This window comes from Coenobita brevimanus, chromosome 95, assembly GCF_032717465.1.
Source record: "Coenobita brevimanus isolate Jiangsu-jjx chromosome 95, ASM3271746v2, whole genome shotgun sequence".
In the NCBI taxonomy this organism is placed as follows: Eukaryota; Metazoa; Arthropoda; class Malacostraca; order Decapoda; family Coenobitidae; genus Coenobita; species Coenobita brevimanus.
Genome location: NC_137048.1, coordinates 11,109,007 through 11,119,659, shown reverse-complemented (window position 1 = coordinate 11,119,659; position 10,653 = coordinate 11,109,007). Strand labels below are relative to the sequence as shown.

The following is a 10,653-nucleotide window of genomic DNA, read 5'->3' as shown; positions in this document are numbered from 1 at the left end:
TTACTGTACTCAAAAAGTATTGGACGTATCAGTTTCCTGTAAGAACCATGATAAAGAGCAGTAAATTTTACGTATGTACAAGACATAACAATGTAATATCTATGATAAGAATTCGTTGTTATGTAGGCAGGAATATTGCGTATGCTATGCGCACATCACGAAAGTGACGTACAGATGTGAGTTCGCAGTCGTTTTTGGCGATTTACTTGAAAACTATGAGGCGTATCGAAACCATTTTAACTCCTTAGAAAGCTGGTGAAATTCTGCATAATATTATGCAATAAAAACATAACATGTTTGAGAAAATTTAGAGTTAGAGTTCCTTGAAATTTTTTTAAATATTGCATTCAGTTTTTGGCTATTTTCTCGAAAACCATAAATCGTATCACAACCGGATTTGTCTCTTTAGAAAGCTGATGAAATTCTATATCAAAACATCTAATAACATTTTCCTGTATGATGGAAAACATTTGAATGGTGATGTTGGGAAGTGAACGTGATGTAGCGAAATGTTTATTCACGGCCGCCTAATGTTGTTTTATTCGTGTTTTCCTTTTTTTTTTGGTGGTGCTTATCAGCTAGAACAAACATTGATGAATAAGATTATATAGGTTCCGTGGCAGTATATTGATGTTTGGGTGGCGAAAATAAGGAGAGAATATGTGTTATTTGCCGCGCGCGGGCAGCTGGGCCGGGCGGCTTCACAGAAAAGAATTGTGCACCGGAAAACTTACTGAAACTTATCATGTTCAAGAGGGTTAAGAACCTAACTTGCACTAAATTCAGCATAAATTAAATAATATAGGACTTCTGGAAGGGCAGGTTGCCATCACATGCCATCAGTGATATTTTAATGTTCGTTTATGATAAATATAAACAATTCACGCTACGTTATATATACGTGTTCTATTTGTATTGTTTATATTACAGTATATGACATTACTGTGATTCACAGTTTCACACAACAGTGTAGATATTTAACAAAGAAAAATAAGCTTTTTAAACAGCGCGGGGAATGTGTTTGTCCAAATCGTGGAGCCATCTACCAGAATACTAGCTTTGAAAGCACCTCATTGTAGTGGTTATTTTTTTTATTGGCAAAACAAGGTCAACACTCGCATTGTCTCCTGCAGTGGTGTTGTGTGAGAGATTGGTCCATTATCCATTCCATTATCAGTATCGTGTCTGTGTCTAGTCCGAAGTCATCAACGAAATGGTCAGTCAGGCTATGGCATTTACCCAGTGTCTGTTTCATCATAGACATAGTTCATAGTGTTACAATGTGGGTCATCCACCTTCTGATCCTCATGTGCACTTACATGACCTCAAAGCTGCTTTTGCCGTACCACAAGCCCTTCCAGCCTTGCCCTTTGTAGTGGGGCGACATAGAACGGCAGGAGTGAGTTCAGATCTTTGTTTTGGCCTTCTGCAACAAACGTTCCTCATATTTTGGATTTACCGTCACAGTGTCCATATGGAAATTCCCTTGTGCAAAGGTTTGCAGGAGAGGCTGCACACACACCTTGGTGGCCAGTGCATCACTAGCACCGTAGTGGTCCTTGAGGAGGTATCCTTCCTTGTACCATATGTGTCTGTTATTATATTTGGGATGCCTTAGAAAATTTACCCTCAGAGGCCCTCTGGATTGTTACAACCTTAGTGAGGGCTTAGCATTCTTAAAGTCTTCTCACTGCAGTGGCTTGGCCCTGAATTTTTTCCTTGCAGAATGGATGATATCAGCATAGTCATCCGGGGGCAGATTTACATCATGCAACCATATACATTTCTCAGTTACCCCAAACGACCTATTACATGGCATGTAAGAGTGACCAGAAAAATGAACTCAACACAGTTCAACCACACTCACACTGGCTGTGGACGACGCCAAACAGGTGTGTCCCGGGTACTTGGTAACCAAACCCCACGCATGTTTCAGCCAAATGTGCGTCACGTGTGTACAGTACAGTATTGGCTTTTGAGTACCATACTCCTCCAATATTTTTTCCAAATGCAGGTTGAGCATGCTTTGGTTGAAAATGATGTTTGTTTTCATGGCTCTCCAACCTTGCAGTCAGCGGTGTTCCATAACATCCATCACCTCCACAAGAAAGTGCAGTGAGCCCTTAGGTTGCACGTGATTTGAGTTCACGAATTTACCTTTCGCAGAAAAGTCCAAAGTTTGCAAGAATGTATGTCTTACAATCAAGAATTCATCTTTTGCATCAATATATGGGGTGCCAGTGGGCTAGGTGATCGTTAGCTGTTGTGCGCCATGTTGTTTTCACAGCTCCTGCCAGCTGTGAGACTGTGTGTGTGGTGCTCATGTAGTAATTGCAGCTGCGGTCACTTTTTTTTTTTTTCCCCTTTGTTCAGCTGTTGTTCCTGTGTGGTCTACCTGTATTATATTATGGTTTCCTCATCATTCATTAGAGGACCGGGTAATAGTGTTGATGGTGAAATACTGGGAAGTTCAAAATATGGAGGCAAGAAGAGAAAAGAACATTGTGAGTATGGAAGTGAAGCTTGGACATTGTTGGAGGGACACAAGTCAAGAGTGAGAGCAGTGGAAATGAGTTATTTGAGAGGAACTTAGACAGACTGACAAGTGAGGATGTGAAGGAGTGTTGTGGTGTGGATGTGGATGTGATAGGAAGTGTTAGGAGAAACACATTGAGGTGGTTTGGCCATGTGGAGAGGATGGAGAGTGAGAGGCTGACGAGGAGAGTGTATGTGAGTGAGGTGGAGGGAGAGAGATGGAGGGGAAGGCTAAGGATGAGATGGAGGGATGGAGTGGAGAGGTACATGAGAGAGGGGTGTGTGAATTGGGAGCAAGGCAGTGAAATGGCAGGGGACAGGGTGACGTGGAGGTGATTTGTTTGTTGACACCCCATATGGGATTAAGGCATCTGGCAATAGATAGATAGATAGAGTATTGAGTCGGTGTGAACAAGAAGTATCTGGTAAAGGATAAGACGATGATTTTTCAGGTTGGTGATCCACTTATTAAATGTTCCTTAACATTTTAATGATATTCGAAACAAGGGCGGCACCTGTTGTTATATCAAATCCCAATATGCAGTTGACACTATTTTAAACTTCACTTCATCCAGTTTTGATTACTCATTATATAAATTAAATTGCCAAAACATTACCAAATATATCTGTGTAGTTTATCGTTCCCCCAATGCTTCTTCGGAACCCAGTGTATTTGATTCCATATCCACTCAGTTGAGTAACCTTGACCTTGCCCTTGGCAATGAAATTACCATTTTGGGTGATTTTAACATACACAATGTTGAATGGTTATTGCATTCTGCCCGGACTGACGACGCTGGTCTGGAATGCGAGCTGTTTGCGGAATCGTTTAATCTCACCCAGTTGGTAAAGCAACCAACCAGAATACCTGATAATCCTGACCATAATGCCCATCTCTTGGATTTATTCTTGACAAATAATCCAGATCAATACAGGATAGAGGTACAGTCACCACTTGGATCCTCTGACCACAATCTCATCAAAGCCTCATTAGTTAACCCTCCTACATCTCCCAATTCCGAACCTGTCAGGGTGACCCGATGGCACTTTGACAGGGCAGACTGGGATGGATTTAGAAATTATCTTGCTGATGTTCCATGGCAGTCTTTCTTCTCTAATGATCCCAATTCTACCCAGTCCCACATTTGTGACTTAATACTAGCTGGTATGGATTTATTCATACCAAGTCAACAATTCACTAAAAGATCAAACTCTCCAAAATGGTTTGATGGCAATTGTGCCAGAGCAACAGCCCAAAAGTCATTAGCATATAACTCTTACTTAAAGTCAAAAACACCTGAATCACTCCCAATTTAAAATTGCTAGAAATCATGCAAAAGCTGTATTAAATCTATCTAAATCAAACTTTCTTCAAAAGCAAGCATCAAAACTACTTAACAACCCTAATGACAACAGAATATTCTGGTCTACTCTTAATTCTTTCAATAATAACTTTAACAAGTCATCTTCCATTCCCCCACTAAAATCTTCAGATGGCAATATTACAAATGACCCACGTGGGAAAGCAGATATCTTTGCTAGTACCTTTGCAAGAAACTCTACCATAGATGATACCAGCCAGAATGTCTCAGTACTGGAACTTGATTCTCCCGAAATTGCCCCACTTAAAATACAGACAAGATTTGTAAAATCCATCCTAGACAATTTACCTACCAACAAAGCTCCAGGTCCAGATGGAATTCCGCCAATTGTTTTGAAAAAGTGTTCCCCTGAACTGCCTCTGTCCTAGCTAAATTATTCAGACTATGCATACGTACTTCTTTATTCCCAAATTCATGGAAAGAAGCCAATATCCACCCAGTTCCGAAGAAAGGAAGTTCGTCTGACCCCTCCAATTACAGACCAATAGCTATCACATCTTCTCTTGGTAAGGTATTTGAAACTTTAATTAATAAGCATATTGTTAAACATCTTGAATCCAACAACTTAATTAATGATAGACAATACGGTTTTCGCCACGAAAGATCCACCATTGACATACTCAATCTCTTAACTCATACCATCCATCAATCAATTGATCTTTTTGGAGAAACTCATGCAGTAGCTCTTGATATCTCTAAAGCCTTCGACAGAGTATGGCACCGTTCCCTGCTGTCCAAACTCCCTTGCTATGGACTAACGTCTTTTGTTCCTTTGATTTCTTCTTATCTTAGTGACAGGAAAATAAGAGTAAAAGTAGATGATGTATATTCGAATTTCCACTCAATTAACGCCGGCGTGCCACAGGGATCAGTTCTGGCGCCAACCCTATTTCTGGTTCATATTAATGATCTCTTATCTGTCACTCACAATCCCATTCACTCATATGCAGATGACTCAACACTACATAGTTCATTCACACTCAGACATCCATTTACAAAGTCTAATACCTCTACCTCTCAACTCAATACAGCCATCTCCATAAATCAAGATCTATCTACAATCAGTGAATGGGGACAAAACAACCTTGTCTCTTTTAATGCTAGTAAAACTAAATATATACAGTTTACTAATAGACAGATATTGCCAGATTCGTACATTACCTTCAGTGCTACTAATATTCCCATCTCCAAAAGTATTGAAATTCTTGGTGTCTCACTTAACAGTGCCCTCAGCTGGACCTCTCATGTCAGATCACTTGCTAAAACCGCCTCAAGGAAACTTGGATTATTGTACAGAGTCCGTAACTTCTTCCTCGATGAGCAGTTAGCTATAATTTATAAGAGTCATGTGCGCTCTCAGCTTGAATATTGCTCACCCTTGTGGAATGGTTGTGGAGAGGTTGCATTAAGACAACTAGACAAAATTCAGAATAAAGCTGTTAGAATCATTAACAACCCTGCCATTACATATAAACTACCTCCCCTGCAAGTAAGAAGGAATGTTGCCTCCCTTGCATTATTTTACAGATATTTTTTTGGCAAATGCTCAGACGAAGTTGCGTCCATGGTGCCACCTCTCCATGCCTTCCCTCGTGCTACACGGGCATCTGGTAACGCTCATGACTGGAATGTCACTCAACCACATTGCAGAACTTCTGCCTATCAGAATTCTTTCATTCCCCGAACTGCATCTCTCTGGAACTCGCTTCCCCAGAGTTGTTTTCCTCCAAATTTCAACCTACAACTGTTCAAGTCTAATTCTTACAGATATTTTATGAACAGAGGACACCAGTAATCTGGTGTATGGATTTTTTTTTTTCTCCATTTGTTTTTCCTTCCTCCGTTCTGTTATTTAAAAAAAAAAAAAAAAAAAAAAAAAATATGGTTGTCGGTTATTCTGCTATCCCTTTTTATGCGAATTGTGACTCAGAAGTGACAAAAAGAGTGACTTGGGGAGGGGCTTTATAACCAGTTAGATTTTTTACCACTGATACATTTCGGCTCGCGAAATCCAGGTTTCACGCCAACTTCATGGAACCAATTGGACGCGAAATTAGGGGCTCACTGTACATACTTTGAGGGACCATGGGATAGCATTACAGTGATATCTCAATTATCCTGATGTTCAATATCTGGACATGTTCAGTATCTGAATGCAGGACCTTGGGTCTACTAGGCCATTATTCGAATTTATTTGCATTGTCCAGGTGTAAAAGTGCCCGAGAACTTCGGCTGACCAGCTGACATGTCCAAACATTTGGTATTGTGGCCGCTGGGCTCGAGCCGTGAGCGGGAAGTAGTCTGTAACCCACAACCAGAGCTAAAATGTCCATCCACCCTTGTACTGAATGGTCAAAGTCACGCACTCATCGGATCACTCCCAATGAACCTCCAGCACCTGAGCAATACTACTGTAACCTGCAAGCGGTGTCAAAATGTCCGTACACATCCCCACCCAATGTCCAGTATCGCGTAGCCACCTGACTAACTCTTTCCTAACTGCCACTGAGGTTGTAACATAGACCACAAGCCACGAGTACATGTTCGGTGACAGCGCCCATCCGCCTCTCTACCGAATGTCAAAAGTTGCATGGCCACTGGGCTAAGTCTTGCCCAACTGCCACCACCATCGAACAGAGACCACAAGCCATGAGTACATGGTTGGTGACAGTGCCCGTCCGCCTCTCTACCGAAGGTCGAAAGTCATGCGGCCACCAGGTCACACACACACACATACACACACAGTAGTATATGTTCCCCCTAAGACAAGAGCATGGAATGACGATGAATACCAGGGAGATGTCAGACATGGTTAGTTATCTACTGAAAGTGACTGAGAAAAGCAATAACATGATTCTAATGGGTGATTTTAATTGTAAAGAGGTAAACTGGGAGGAATGGGACTCAGGAGGCAGTGAAGATTCGTGGGGCACTATAGTGTTAAATATAGCAATGAATAATGTAATGACACAGTGGGTCAAAGAAGAGACACAATTCCAAGGTGATGACACACCAGCAAGATTAGATTTACTGCTAACCAAAGAACCTGATGTAATTGAATCTTTGAAATATCAGTGTCCTATAGGAAAAAGTGACCATGTGGTCACTGAGTTCCAGACAACAATAGGGAATGTGGTACCAAGAGACGAGCTGTATAGGCAGGGAAGATACAACTTTGAGAAAGCAAAATTTACAGGATTGAGAAGATTTTTCAAAAATGGGGATTGGAGAAAATTCAGAGAAACAAGAGAGATACAGAGGAAGTGGGATATCTTTCTAGACCTCAATATTTTGGGAGTGGAAAAATATGTTCCAAGAATAAGTGGGAAAGAAAACAGGAAAAAGGAGTGGTTTAATAGAAGGTGTATGATAGCAGAAAAAGTGAGAGACATGGCGTGGAACAGCTGGAGAAAGAGAGGTGATAACAGAACAAAAGAAGAATATAAAAGAATTAGAAATGAATACCAGTATACAAAAATACATAGAGAGAAAGAAAGGAAATTTGAAAAAGGTTTAATTGGCAAATGTAAGGAAGAACCCAAATTGTTTTATAGATTTGTCAATGGCAAAATGAAACAAAAGGAAGGAATCACCAAACTGAAAGTAGAAGGAGAGGTCTATAAAGATGGGGAATGCAAGCTGAAATAAAGAACAAATGTTTTCAATCGGTTTGCACTAAAGAAAGGGATTTTGTGGAGGGGGAGGGAGTGACTAGAAATGTAGTGATAAAAGATATAAAAGTGGAAGTGCAGGAAGTGTATAAATTACTGGAAACACAAGATGTAAGGAAAGCCCCAGGACTAGATGGAATCTCTAACTGGGTACTGAAGGAATGCAGAGAACAACTGGTGGATGAGATTCACAGTTTAATTGTGTGTTCTCTGGAAGAGGGGAAAGTGACTCGGGAATGGAGAAGGCAACTGTGGTACCAATTTATAAGGGAGGAAACAAGGAAGAACCCCTGAATTATAGACCAGTGTCCCTGACCAGCATGGTTGCAAAATTGTGCGAGAGAATCCTGAAAGATAGATGGATAAAATATCTGGAAGATGAACATTTTGGCTGAATGTCAGTTTGGATTCAGAAGTGGAGGGTCATGTGTTTCCAACTTGTTGAGTTTTTACTGAAGAGCGATTGGTGTGCTACAGGAGAGAGATGGTTGAGTGGATTGTGTGTATTTAAATTTGGAGAAAGCCTTTGACAACCCCATAAGCGACTAATATGGAAATTGGAGCATATAGGAGGACTGAAAGGAAACCTGGAGTGGATGAGAGACTTTTTGAGAGACAAACAAATGATTCATTTCATTCACATTCACTGCCAGACGCCATGTATCCCAGACAGGGTGGCCAAGGGCTTAGAGTTAATTGTTTTACAGGGAGGGGCACTAATCCTCCACCAACCCCACATGACACGTAGGGATGCCAACAGCATCTGGTGTTCCCAGGCGGTCACCCATCCAAGTACTAACCAGACCCAACGTTGCTTAACTTCGCTAATCGGACGGGAAGCGGTGTACTCAACGTGGTATAGCCGTGACAGTAATAAAAGACAGGATGTGTGGATGGAGGGAAGTAACAAGTGGAATCCCACAGGGCTTGGTGTTACCGCCTGTAATGGCCTGATTTACATATACAATATGGTAGATGGCGTGAACAGTTATGCAAGTCTATTTGCTGATGATGCGAAGATCATGAGGAGAGTAGAAGTTGAAGAAGACTGTAAAATGCTGCAGGAGGACCTGGATAGGAGTCATGATTGGAGCCGGATGTGGGGAATGAAAATCAGCGCAAGAAAAAATGTAAAATATTGGAAATGGGTAAGAATACAGAGAGACTATCTATCTATCTATTGCCAGACGCCTCAATCCCGTTTGGGGTGGCCACAAACAAATAGCCTCCACGTCGCCCTGTCCCCCGCCATTTCACTGCCTGCTCCCAACTCACACACCCCTCTCTCATATACCTCTCCACCCCGTCCCTTCATCTCATCCTCAGCCTCCCCCTCCCTCTTCCCCCCTCCACCTCACTCACATACACTCTCTTCGTCAGTCTCTCACCCTTCATCCTCTCCACATGGCCAAACCACCCCAGTGTATTCCTCATTACGCTTCCTACCACATCCACATCCACACCACAGCGCTCCTTTATATCCTCATTCGTCAGCCTGTTTCTCCATGTGACTCCACAGGCTCCTCGTAAATAACTCATTTCCACTGATCTCATTCTTGACTTGTGTCCTTCCAACAACGTCCAAGCTTCACTTCCATACGTTAGAGTTGGTATCACAATACTGTCATGTAGTAACTTTTTCACTTCCATGCTCACTTCCCTGTTTCTTATCACTGCTTTCAAAGAACCAGCAACCTTTCTTCCCTGCTGTACCCTTTCAAGCACTTCACCCTCCAAACCTCCATCCTTACTCATCACACTACCCAAGTACTTAAACGTACTCACATTTTCCAATTCCTCACCATCCAACCTCGCTGTACATTCACTGACTTCACCTCTCTCAAAGACCATCACTTTACTCTTCCCTACAGTCACCTTTAGATTCCGTTTCTTACACACTCTCTCAAACTCATCCACCAAGCCTTGCAGCTCCCCTTCGTCTTCACTCAACAACACAGTATCATCTGCAAACAACAGTACAGGGAGTTTCCAAACACTATCCTCTCTCACCAGGGCCACTCCAACATCCACTACCCTACCTTGTACCTCTTTTATTACCCCATCCATGTACAGATTGAACAACCATGGAGACATGACACAACCCTGTTTCAACCCAACCTTCAAAGAGAAAAATTCACTTAGTTCACCATCCACACGCACTGCAGCCTTCGCACCATCGTACATACTCTTCACAGCAAACTTTCCATTTACTCCATATATTCTTAACACTTTCCACAATCCTTGTCTATCCACCCTGTCATATGCTTTCTCCAAATCCATGAAAGCCGCATACAACTTCTTTCCCTTCTCTAGAAACTTTTCCACTAAAGATCTGAGAATGAATATCTGATCTACACAACGTCTTCCCTTCCTAAAGCCTCCCTGTTCTTCTCCAACTAATTTCTCTGTTCTTTCTCTAACTCTGTCAATAAGTATCCTACCATACACTTTTCCTGTTATACTAAGAAGACAAATGCCCCTATGATTACCACACAGTTCTTTTTCCCCTTTTCCTTTGTACAAGGGAATAATTATACCTGACTTCCAATCCTCCAGGACTCTACCTTCCTCCCAGGCCAATCTGCACATCTTCCACATCCATTCTACTACTATCTCTCCCCCATGCTTCAGCATTTCACCACACACTCCATCAATTCCTGGGGCTTTCCCTGATTTAACTTTCTTCATTGCTTCCACAACTTCTATCCTACTGATTTCTTCCTGTCTTCTCACCTCCCTCCTTCTCCCAGCCATTCCCCAGCCACTTATACTCGCATTACTTCCACCCTCTACGTTCAACAATTCCTTAAAGTGTTCTCTCCATCTGCTCACTTTTTCTCCCTTCTCCACTAGTAATCTACCATTTTTATCTTTCACTCCCCTGCTAACTTCACTTCCACCCTGTCTTACTCTTTTCACCTCTCTCCAGAACATTTTCTTACAGTCCCTCCACTTTACACTCAAATTTCTTCCAAATTCCTCATCTACTCTCTTCTTACTCTCTCTTACTAATCTTTTCACCTCTCTCTTTCTTTCCACATACAGTATAACTCTCTCTTCCGCCT

At 41.8% G+C, this 10,653-nt stretch overlaps 1 non-coding gene across 1 annotated transcript; it reads right to left on the bottom strand.

Annotated features, from left to right (window-relative positions):
- Positions 1–8,338: 8,338 nt before the first annotated feature.
- On the bottom strand, positions 8,339–8,458 carry LOC145413324 (5S ribosomal RNA). Its single transcript, XR_013899723.1, has one exon. It is a non-coding gene; the product is annotated as a 5S ribosomal RNA (ribosomal RNA).
- Positions 8,459–10,653: the final 2,195 nt, after the last annotated feature.